A 10,771-nucleotide genomic window follows, 5' to 3' on the forward strand; every position below is an offset into this window, starting at 1 on the left:
TTTCCCACTTCCAAATATTCTGGATGGGGTTCAGAATTTCACATATGATCTTATGTAACGCAGAGGCTCCACAGGAAGCCTCGTTCCCTGGGCACATTGCAGACCCATTTTAAGTATTCCAATCAGTTATATGCAGAAGATGGACTTTCAAGCTTTCTATGGTGATATTTCTGGCTATTCATTTCTCTCCCCCTCAAGTGTCCATTTTATAATGGTATGCAAGTGAAACAAAGATCCAAAAGACAGCCAGGAATCTTAACAATATTTCCCCCCTTTTGCCCATTCCAACCATGTCTAAATTCCTGTATCCCAGAGGCCTGTTGTTCCAAGGTTGTATATACATCATTATTTACCTCTGTCCCACTTAGCCCATGTAAACATGCCAAATTGTTTTCCCATCTGCCTTGTTCTTCCATTCAGCCTCCCCTTCTTGTGTATTGTCCCCTTCCCCAGCACCCAAACTGCATCTATTCGCTACCCTGTGCCTCACTTTTCCCTCCCTCCCATTACCCACCCCCACATCCTGGTAACCAGCAAAAAATATCCTCCCACCCCCTTTAGTATGGGTTCTTTTTCTTAGTCTTTTACAGTAGTGGTCCTATGCAGTATTTCTCCTTTTGTGACAGACTAATTTCACTCAACATAATGTCCTCAAGGTTCATCCATGTTATTTGATTGATTACAACTTCCTTGTTGTTCTTCAATACAGCAAAATATTCCATTGTGTGTATGTGCCACAGTTTGCGCATCCATTCTTCCACTGATGGACACTTAGGCTGCCTCCATCATTTTGCTATTGTAAATAGTGGGGCTATAAACATTGGTGTGCATATATCTACTTGTGATATGGCTTGTATTTCTTGTGGGTAAAAACCAAGTAGAGGCACTGCTGGATAATAACGTTTTTCTATTTCCAACCTTTTGAGGAAGCGCCATGTTGCTTTCCAGAGAGGCTGGACCATTTTGCAATCCCACCAGCAATGCAGAAGCGTTCCAGTCTCTCCACATCCTCACCAGCATTTATTGTCCTCTACTTTTTTAAATCTTTGCTGTTATTGCTGGTGTGAGATGATATCTCATTGTTGTTTTGATTTTTATTTCTCTAATGGCTTGTGATTTTGAACAATTCTTCATATATTTGTTGGCTGCCTGGATCTCTTCCATGATGAAGTGTTTGTTCATGTCCTGTTACCATTTTTTAATTGGATTATTTGTCTTTTTCTAGTAGAGGTGTTGCAATTTCCTATATATTTTAGAAATGAGTCCCTTATCAGATGTGTCATTGCAAAAGATTGTTTCCCATTCTGTGGGTTTGCTTTTTACTCTTCTGGTGAAGTCTTTTGATGCACATAAATTTTTAATTTTTAGTATGTCTCAATCATCTATTTTGTCTACTTTTGTTTGTGTAGTTTTCAAAATGTTTGGTAATATGTGCATTCCCTGAACTAATGCTCTCACATCTGTCCCTATTTTTTCATTGATGGCCTTCATTATTCTGGGATTCACATTTAGGTCTTTAATCCATGCTGAATTGGTTTTGTATAAAACGTGATGTAAAGGTCTTGTTTCATTCTTTTGAATATTGCTTTCCAGTTCTGCCAGCACCATCTGTTGAAGAGACTATCACCTCCCCATGTGATATATTTAGGTAGTTTGTAAAAAATCAGTTGACTTTATGTGGGTGTGTTGATTTCTGGATTCTTGATTCTGTTCAATTGATCCTTGTATCTTTCATTGTACCAGTACTAAGCTGTTTTGACCACTGTAGCTGTGTAATCAATTTTGAAGTTGGGGAGTGAGAGGTTTCCAACCTTATTTTTCTTCTGAAGCAGTGCTTTGGTTATCCTAGGTCTCTTTCCTTTTCATATAAAGTTTGTCATTGTTTTTTCCATCTCTTTGAAGAATGCCATTGAAATCTGGATTGGGATTTCATTATATGTGTAAATTGATTTGGGCAGTATTGACATTTTCACAATGTTTAGTCTTCCTATCCAGGAGCATGGTACATTCTTCCATTTTAGTAGGTCTCTTTTGGTTTCTTGTAGTAGTGTTTTGTAGTTTTCTTTGTATAAGCCCTTTGTTTCTCTGGTTACATTTATTCCTAGATAATTCATCCTTTGGGTGGCTATGGTAAATGGTATTGCTTTCCTAATGTACTTTTCAACGCTGTCGTTTTTGGTATAGAGGAATCCAACTGATTTTTGTATGTTGATCTTATATCCTGCCATTTTGCTGAATCTTCCAATGTGATGTCTAGTAGGTTTTTTTTTTTTTTTTTTTTTTTTTTTTTACTGAGTCTTTGGGGTTTTCTATGTATAGGATCATATTGTCTTCAAAAAGAGAGTTTTACTTCTCTTCACCAATTTGAATGCCTTTAATTTCCCCATCTTGCTGTATAGCTCTGGTTAAGTCTTCCAGCACAATATTGAATACAATGGTAACAAAGGTCATCCTTGTCTGGTTCCTGTTTACAGTGGGAAAGATTTCAGTTTTTCTGCACTGAGAGTAATGTAGGCATTGGTTTTGTGTATATGCTCTTAATTATGTTGAGAATGCATATTGTGCTGTTATTACCTTAATGTTTATTTTATCAGTCATCTATATTGCTACTACTGCTTGCTTTTTATTGCAATTAGCTTGGTATATTTTTTTCCATCCTTAAATTTTAATGTTTTTGTCTTTGTATGTAAGATGTTTCTCTTGTAAGCAGCATATTGAAGGGTTCTGTTTTCTTATTCATTCTGTACTCTCTGTCTCTTAACTGGTGCTTTTAATCCATTGAAATTCAGTGCAACTACTTAATTGTTGTTATTATGTTAGTTTTGTGTGTGTGTGGTACTGCTGATTACTAAATTCTTTATGCCTTCTTGTGACGAATTCATGTTTTTAGTGTTCTTTCTTGTCAGTTTCTTCATAGTTTTAATGTTTCCATGTTCTTCTTGGATCTTCATTTTCTTGTTATGCTGTGAAGTATTACTTTTCTTTGATGTCTCCATTTGAGACAGTCGATTTTATCCTGCAATCCACCTGACCTCCTCACCACCAGGATCTTTATTCCTATAACTTTCCCTTCTTTAACACTGTCATAAATTTGTTCTTTGACTGACCTCTCAAGTCCTCTGAATTCATTTAAATTTTGTTCTGTTCTAGACTCTTCTATCTGTAGACTGTGTTCTGGGTGGTATTGCCACGTGTGTCAATCTCTGGTTGTTTTCTGTTCATGTTGGTTTTCAGTCCAAAGAACTCCCATTAGGATGTATTGAAGAGCTGGGTTGCCTTTGGCAACGTCTCCTAGCTTCTGTTAATCCTGCAATGTTTTGAATACACTATCCTATTTTATTGACAGCTTTACTGAGTAGATGACTCTTTTTTTTAAGTTTTTATTGTGAATTATGTGATGTTTTACAAGCTTTAAATTCATCCTATCTTATTTCATTTCATTGCAATGAATTTCATTGCATTTCATACAATCCCCTCCATGCATCATCAAACAAACAAAGGGTACACTCCACAATCCTGTCCCATGGTCATCAGCACACAGCCCCTCTCCCTCCCTGAGTCTAGAGTTCCCAACTTCATTTCTCCATGTCATCATCTCTGTCTCCATTTCTGGCATAACTGCTTTTCTGAGTAGGGTCTGGTCCCAGGGACATCCACTCCTAGACTGCTAAATCAACCACTCCCCTCCTTTTTTCACAAAACATCTACCTTGACATATCCGACACTCACATTCAATCCTGATAGCAATTATTCACTGTTTTACCACAAGATTCTTATACCCATGTCCTTTTATCAACCCAATCCCAAAAGATTTGGAAACCACTGAGTAGAGATTCTACTTTCCCCCGTACCCTCTGGAACTAGTCTCCCATATGCAAGCTTGTAAGCCAGTCATTTCTAGCCTTTGTAGGCCCCCTCATTTGGGTAGCCAATGTCTAAGCTGACCCTCCCTGTCAGCACTCTGTACCAAGGGGTTGGGAATGATCCTTGCTGTAAAGATTTGTTCTCTCTTTTGAGCTACTACATCCATAAGTATAGGTCAAATTCATCAAATTATAGCAGATTGTTCTTTTTCTTCTTCTTTCTTCTTTGAGTTGAGTTCTGATAATCTAGCCATTGAAGACAGGTCAAGTGGGTACTATCTGCAAGTATGGGCTTTCTTGTGCAGCTCCCCTCACTTCATATCAGCTGGATGTTTCACTCTCTGCACTAGTCCTCTGTGGCTCAGGAGTCTCAGGTCTTGCCATATTGCTGGCCAACCAGGTCTCAACCTGTGTTTACAGGAGTCTATTGAACATGGTTGGACATAGCTCACAACTTCATTGATGTTTTTCCTCCACTTCCTCTTACGGGTGACCAACGTAGTCACGAGCCAGACCGCATGCCTGCTCGTGTATTCCCTTGAATCTTAGTCTTGGAAGGGGGTTTGATCTGAGTAAACCCAACCATTTGTCTTGATGGCTCCCAGGTGAACAGCTTGCTTGTTTTTGTAGTAGTCAATCAGACTGCTGTTATTGTTTTTTATTTTTCCTATCGATCTTTCTTTCAAGAAATATCTGCTGTACTTCTAGCTGCTTCAGGCTGGTTTGCTTGTCCTCTCAAGTGGAAATTTCCCACCACAGAAGATTCTGGATGGGGTTCAGGATTCTACCTATGATCGTAGGCAATGCAAAGGCTCCCCAGGAAGCCTCCTTCACTGGTCAAGTTGTAGCCCCATTTTAGGTATTCCAAGGAGCTCTGGTAGCGTAGTGGTTACAAATCGGGCTGCAAAACACAAAGTCAGCAGTTCGAAACTACCAGCTGCTCCGCGGGAGAAAGATGAGGCTTTCTGCTCCTGTAAAGATTTACAGCCTCGGAAACCCTGTACAGGGTCGCTCTGAGTCGGAATTGACTCCATGGCACATAACATAACAATCAGTTATAGGCTAAAGACAAACTTACAAGCTTTCTATTGTGATGTTTCTCTCCCCTTCAAGTGTGTATTTTACAATGGTAGGCAAGGAAAACCAAGATTCAAAAGGCAGTCAAGCATCTTAATATTAGTTCCCATCTTTTACCTATTCAAACAATGCCATAATCACTGTGTCCCAGAGTACTGTTTTGCCTATATCATTATTTAACTCCGTCCCACGTAGCCCACGGAAACCTGTCTAACTGTTCTCCAACCTCCTTGTTCTTCCATTCCCCTTCCCCTTCATGTGTATTTCCACCCCCCTTCAGCACCAGGCTATCCTGTGTCTATTCCCTATCCTGTGCTCCATCTTCCCATCCCTCCCATCAACTCATCTCATACATCCTGGTGATCAGCAAAGGTTTCCCCCCCTCCCCCTTTTAGGGTGCTTTCATTTTCTTAATCTTGTACCATAATGGTCCTATGCAGTATTTCTCCTTTTGTGACTGACTAATTTCACTCAGCATAATGTCCTCAAGGTTCATCCATGTTATGCGGTAGCTTGCAGCTTCCTTGTTATTCTTCAAGATAGCATAATATCCCATTGTGTGTATGTGCAACAGTTTGTTTATCCATTCTTCCATGGATGGGCATTTAGGCTGTATCCATCTTTTTTCTATTGTAAATAGTGCTTCTATGAACATTGGTGTACATATATGTACTCGTTTTATGGCTCCTATTTCTTGTGGGTAAATACCAAGTAGAAGAATTGCTGGATCATAAGGTATTTCTATTTTCAACCTTCTGAGGAAGCACCATACTGCTTTCCAGAGTGGTAGGACTATTTTGAAATTCCACTAACAATGTAGGAGGGTCCCAGTCTCTCCGTAGCCTCTTCAGCATTTATTATCTCTACTTTTTATTATTATTAATATCTTTGCCGTTATTGGTGTGTGAGATGATATCTCATTGTTGTTTTGATTTGTATCTCTCTAATGGCTAGTGATCATGAATATTTCTTCATATGTTTGTTAGTTGCCTGGATCTCCTCCTTGGTGAAGTGTCTGTTCATGTTCTGTGGCCATTTTTTAATTGGCTTATTTGTCTTTTTCTTGTAGACATGTTGTAGTTTCCTATATATTTTAGATATTAGTCCCTTGTCCGATATGCCATTTCAAAAGATTTTTTTTTATTCCATTCTGTGTGCTCCATTTTTACTCTTTTGGTGAAGTCTTTTGATGCACATAAGTTTTAAATTTTTAGTATGTCAGAATCATCTATTTTGCCTAGTGTTGTTTGTGTAATTTTCAAAATGTTTAGTATTCTCGGTATGACCTGTTTTAGAGCCCTCACATTTGTCCTTATTTTTTCATTGATATATTATTTTTTTATGTGCTTCTGGATTCTGTTGGATAGGATTTTGCTGAGAATTTTTAAGTCTAGGTTCATGACACATATCGGTCTATAATTTTCTTTCTTAGTAATGTTCTTCCATGGTTTTGGTATGAGGGTTATGCTTGCTTCATAAAATGTCTTAGGAAGTTTTCCATCCTCTTCTATATTCTGGAATAATTTGGTGACAGCTCTTCCCTGAACGTTTGGTAGAACTCACCATTGAAGCCATCTGTGCCTGAACTTCTTTTGATTGGGAGTTTTTTGATGACCTGATCAATTTCTTCTTTTATTATTGATCTCTTTAACTTTTCTACATCCCTCTGTGTAAGTTTAGGTAGGTCGTGTTTTTCTAAAAATGCATCCATCTCTTCTAAGTTTTAAAATTTTGTTGGACTAAAACTCTTCATAATATTCTGTTATTACCCTTTTGATTTCCTTTGGTTCCGTTGTGATCTCAACCGTGTGGTTTCTAATGTGTTTTATTTGTGTCTTCTCCCTCTTTTCCTTTCTTAGTTTTTCCAAGGGTTTGTCGATTTTGACAATTCTTTCAAAGAACCAGCTTTTTGTCCTGTTGATTCTTTCTATAGTTTTTTCTGTTTTCTTATTTCTGCTCTGATCTTTATTATTTCTTTTCTTTTGCTTACTGTAGATTCCTTCTCTTGGTCTGTTTCTAATTGTTCTAGATGCTGTTTTAATGTGTTAATTTTCATTCTCTCTTTTTTTTGGATATGCACACTTATCAGCACTGCTTTTGCCGTGTCCAAAGATTTTGGTAAGTTGTACTTTTATTCTTGTTTGTTTCTTGGAACTTTGTGATTTCACCTTTAATTTCTTGGATTACCCTGTCATTTTTCAACACGGTGTTATTCAGTTTCCTTGTATTCAACTTCATTTTCTTGGTTTTCTTATTGTTGATTTCTAGTTTTATAATATTGTGGTCTGAAAAGATGCTTTGTAGTATTTTGGCGTTTGTGAATTTATGGAGGCTTGCTTTGTAACCTAACACATGGTCAATTCTGGAGAATGTTCTATGTGCACTGGAAAATAATGCACATTGTACTTTTGTTGGGTTGAATGTTCTGTACATATCGGTGAGATCAAGTTGGTTGATTGTGCTGTTAATTCCTCTGTAACTTTGTCGAGTTTCTTTCTAGTTGTTGTTTTGTTTTTCGAAAGTGGCGCATTAAAGTCTCCCATTTTAATTTTAGATTTATCTATTTCTTTCTTCAATTCTGGTAGGGTTTGCTTCATATATCTTGGCTGTCTTTCAGTGAGAGCATAGATAATTTATTGTGATTATGTCGTCTTGCTCAATTGACCCTTTAATCCTGAGATAGTGTCCCTCTTTACCTCTTATGCTGGTTTTTGCCTTAAAGTTTACTTTATCAGAGATTAGTATTGCCATTCCTTTTTTTTTTTTTTTTACTCCAATTAGCTTGGTATATTTTTTTCCATCCTTTAACTTTTAGTCTGTTTTTTTTTTTTTTTTTAAAATGCGTCTCTTGCAGGCAGTATATTGAAGGATCTTGTTTTCTTATCCATTCTGCCACTCTCTGTCTCTTCCCTGGTACATTTAATCCATTGACATTCAATGCAAATACCAATAGGTATGAATTAATTGCTGTCATTATTTTATTTTTTGGTGGTGTTGTTCATTCCTTTCCTCTGCATGCCTTCTTGTGGTGAGTTTGTGTTTTTTGTGCTATTTCTTGTCAGTTTTTATGTTTTCTTGTTCTGCTTGGATCTTCATTTTCATGTTAATTTATGAAGTATTAATTTTCTTTGGGGTTACAACTTTGCCCTTTCTGTATATTGTCCATTTATTTTATTTTATTATTGATCATCTGATCTTCTTTTTGTAGTTTTGAATTTTTTCCAGTGCTGTAGCTATGCTATTTGATTGTTCTTGAAGCACTTTCCTACGTCTTCCTTATTTTCCTCTACCCCTCTGTGAAGCATTTAGATTTGTCTCTATATCATTCTTCTGAATTCCTTCTCAGGCAGATCCAAAGCCCTCTCTTCTTCTGATGGCAATTCTATGTGTGCCTCCAGCTAATTTGTTTCAGCTACTCTTTTCTGTTTTTGGACATGTGCGGAGATATTTTGTTGTTTTTTCTTGGACATTTTCAAAAGTTAGATGTGTTTTCAATGATTAAATGAATGTATATTGCTATGTTTTTAAGCTTACTGAGTGTCTCCTGGTGAATGTGATCTGGAGATAGGCTTCTCTTTTCACATGGAATTCCTAACAGCTAGTATTGGCTCTTGTCCAGATATGTGGGATATTATAGGGTATGCTTGCAGCTTAGCTATATGGCCAAAGTTACTGTCTCTTCTTGGGTAATGTACAGCGAGAAATCTCCCACACCCAGGAAAAAAGTGAGACCAAATGGACGAAAAACAGAAACAATATAACAGCAGAGACCAAAAGCCCCACTCAGAAACAAAGTAAAATCATAACCTACTGTCCAGTAGTCTTTGCTGTGTAGGTCCATGTTCATGCACAGTAGAAACATCCAGCAGTGGGTAAGGGTCTCCTTTCACTCAGGCCCCTCCTCTAGTCACCACTGTGAAGGTGTGCAGATAGATACTGATAAATTAATGAGGGAAAGATTGTTCTTTTTTTTTTTTTTATTAAATGTTTTTATTTTGGATTGAGTGAAAGTTTACAGGGCACATCATCAGCTTCACATTCAACCATTCATATAGCTTGTTTCATTACATTGATTATTATCCCCTCCATATATCATCAGTTAACAGTGTTTCTCTCTATCCTCTTTAGCTTTTTTTTTTTTGGGGGGGGGGTTGTTCATTATTTTTATCTTGGAAGGTCAGTTAGATATCTGCGTGTGCACAGCGTGATTCCTAAAGTAGTTGTGTTCTTGTTTGTAGTAGGTGGCATTTCCCCTTGCCTTTTATGTTGGGGTTTTACAGTGTTCATACAGTTTGTCTGTATGTCCAGACTTGCTTTTTCCTGCTGGGTAGGCAGGAATAAAGGGTCCCACCAAGGTCAACCTTAGGGCGAGGTCCCAGTGTCAGATGTCTTAAGCAGAAACCAAAGGATCAGCCTGTGGGATCAATGGGGCTCTTCCTGTTTGTGGTAAAACTGTGGGGTCAATGCTGGACCCTTTTGCAGGTGTGCTCCCACCCGCCTGAAGGTGTCTAGGATGGGCAGAGAGGATGTGACAGACTAGAGGAGGAAAAAATATGTAGACTCCCACACACCTCTTTTTTCAACTGTCTCCACATGGTTTGTAATTCCTTATCACTGTGTCAGTTTGGCTGTGGCTCCGCCCTCTAAACTCAGCCCATGTGGAGTGGTCACAGGGAGAGTCTCTTGTCCCAATCAATTCCAAAATTACAATACTTTCCTTTCTACAGTTGTTTTTCCACTGGTGGGTGTGGGAAACACACACTCTGCACCTTATACTAGATCCAGAGCTCTGGAGCTGCTCTGCAAAAGCACCATCTCTGTTTTTTTCTGCACCTTCCCCAAGGAGCCTGTCCTACCTGACTCTGCTTCTCCTGCTTCTAAAATGGAAGTCTGGGTAGATGATTCTTGGTGGGCAGTTTTTTCTTTTAGGGTTTTATATATGTCTCCCTATTGCTTTCTTGTGTGAATGATTTCTGTTCAGAATTCAGAACTTAATCTGATTTGTTTGACTTTGTAAACAACACTTCTTTCCCCCCTGGCTGCTTTTAAGATTCTCTCCTTATCTTTGATTTTGGAGACCTTGATTATGAAATGTCTTGGTGATTTTCTTTTGGGGTCTCTCCTTCCTGGGGTTCCTTCAGCTTATTTTTTGTTTTGTTTTGTTTTTATTGTGAGGTATTCAGGGGAGAACATCAGGTTTACATTCATCATATCGTAATTCATTTCATTGCAATGATTATAGTCCCCTCCATGCATCGTCAAGTAACCAAAGGGTACACCCCACAGACCCACTCCCTGGATATCAGCACACAGCTCCTCTCCCTCCCTGAGTTTAGTGTCCTCAGCCGCTCCATCTATCCATGTTACCGTCTCTGTCTCCATCCCTGGCATCACTGCTTCTCTGGGTAGGATCATTCTCTCTGCTCTTCTCAATTGATGGTCCCATGGACGTCCATTCCTGGGATGCAAAATCAAGCACTGCCCTCCTTTCTATATTTCCTACACTAACAGTCAGTCCTGATGGCAATTATTCACTATTGTACCACAAGAGTCTTATCCCCATTTCCTTTCACCATCCCGGTCCCAACAGATTGGAAATCATTCAATGGAGATTCTACCTTCCCCACCTTGTCTGGAACTAGGCTCCCTCTTTAAAGCTTGTAAGCCAGTTATTTCTTGCCTTTATAGCCCTTCCCCCCATTTTGTGTAGCCAGTATCTAAGTTGTCCATCCCTGTCAACCTTGTGTATTGAGGGGGTCGGAGTGATCCATTTTTGGATCGATTTTTTGAGCTACTACATCCATAGTTATAGGTAACGTTCATCAAACTGT

Source organism: Chrysochloris asiatica, unplaced genomic scaffold (assembly GCF_000296735.1).
Source record: "Chrysochloris asiatica unplaced genomic scaffold, ChrAsi1.0 scaffold00201, whole genome shotgun sequence".
Lineage (NCBI taxonomy): Eukaryota > Metazoa > Chordata > Mammalia > Afrosoricida > Chrysochloridae > Chrysochloris > Chrysochloris asiatica.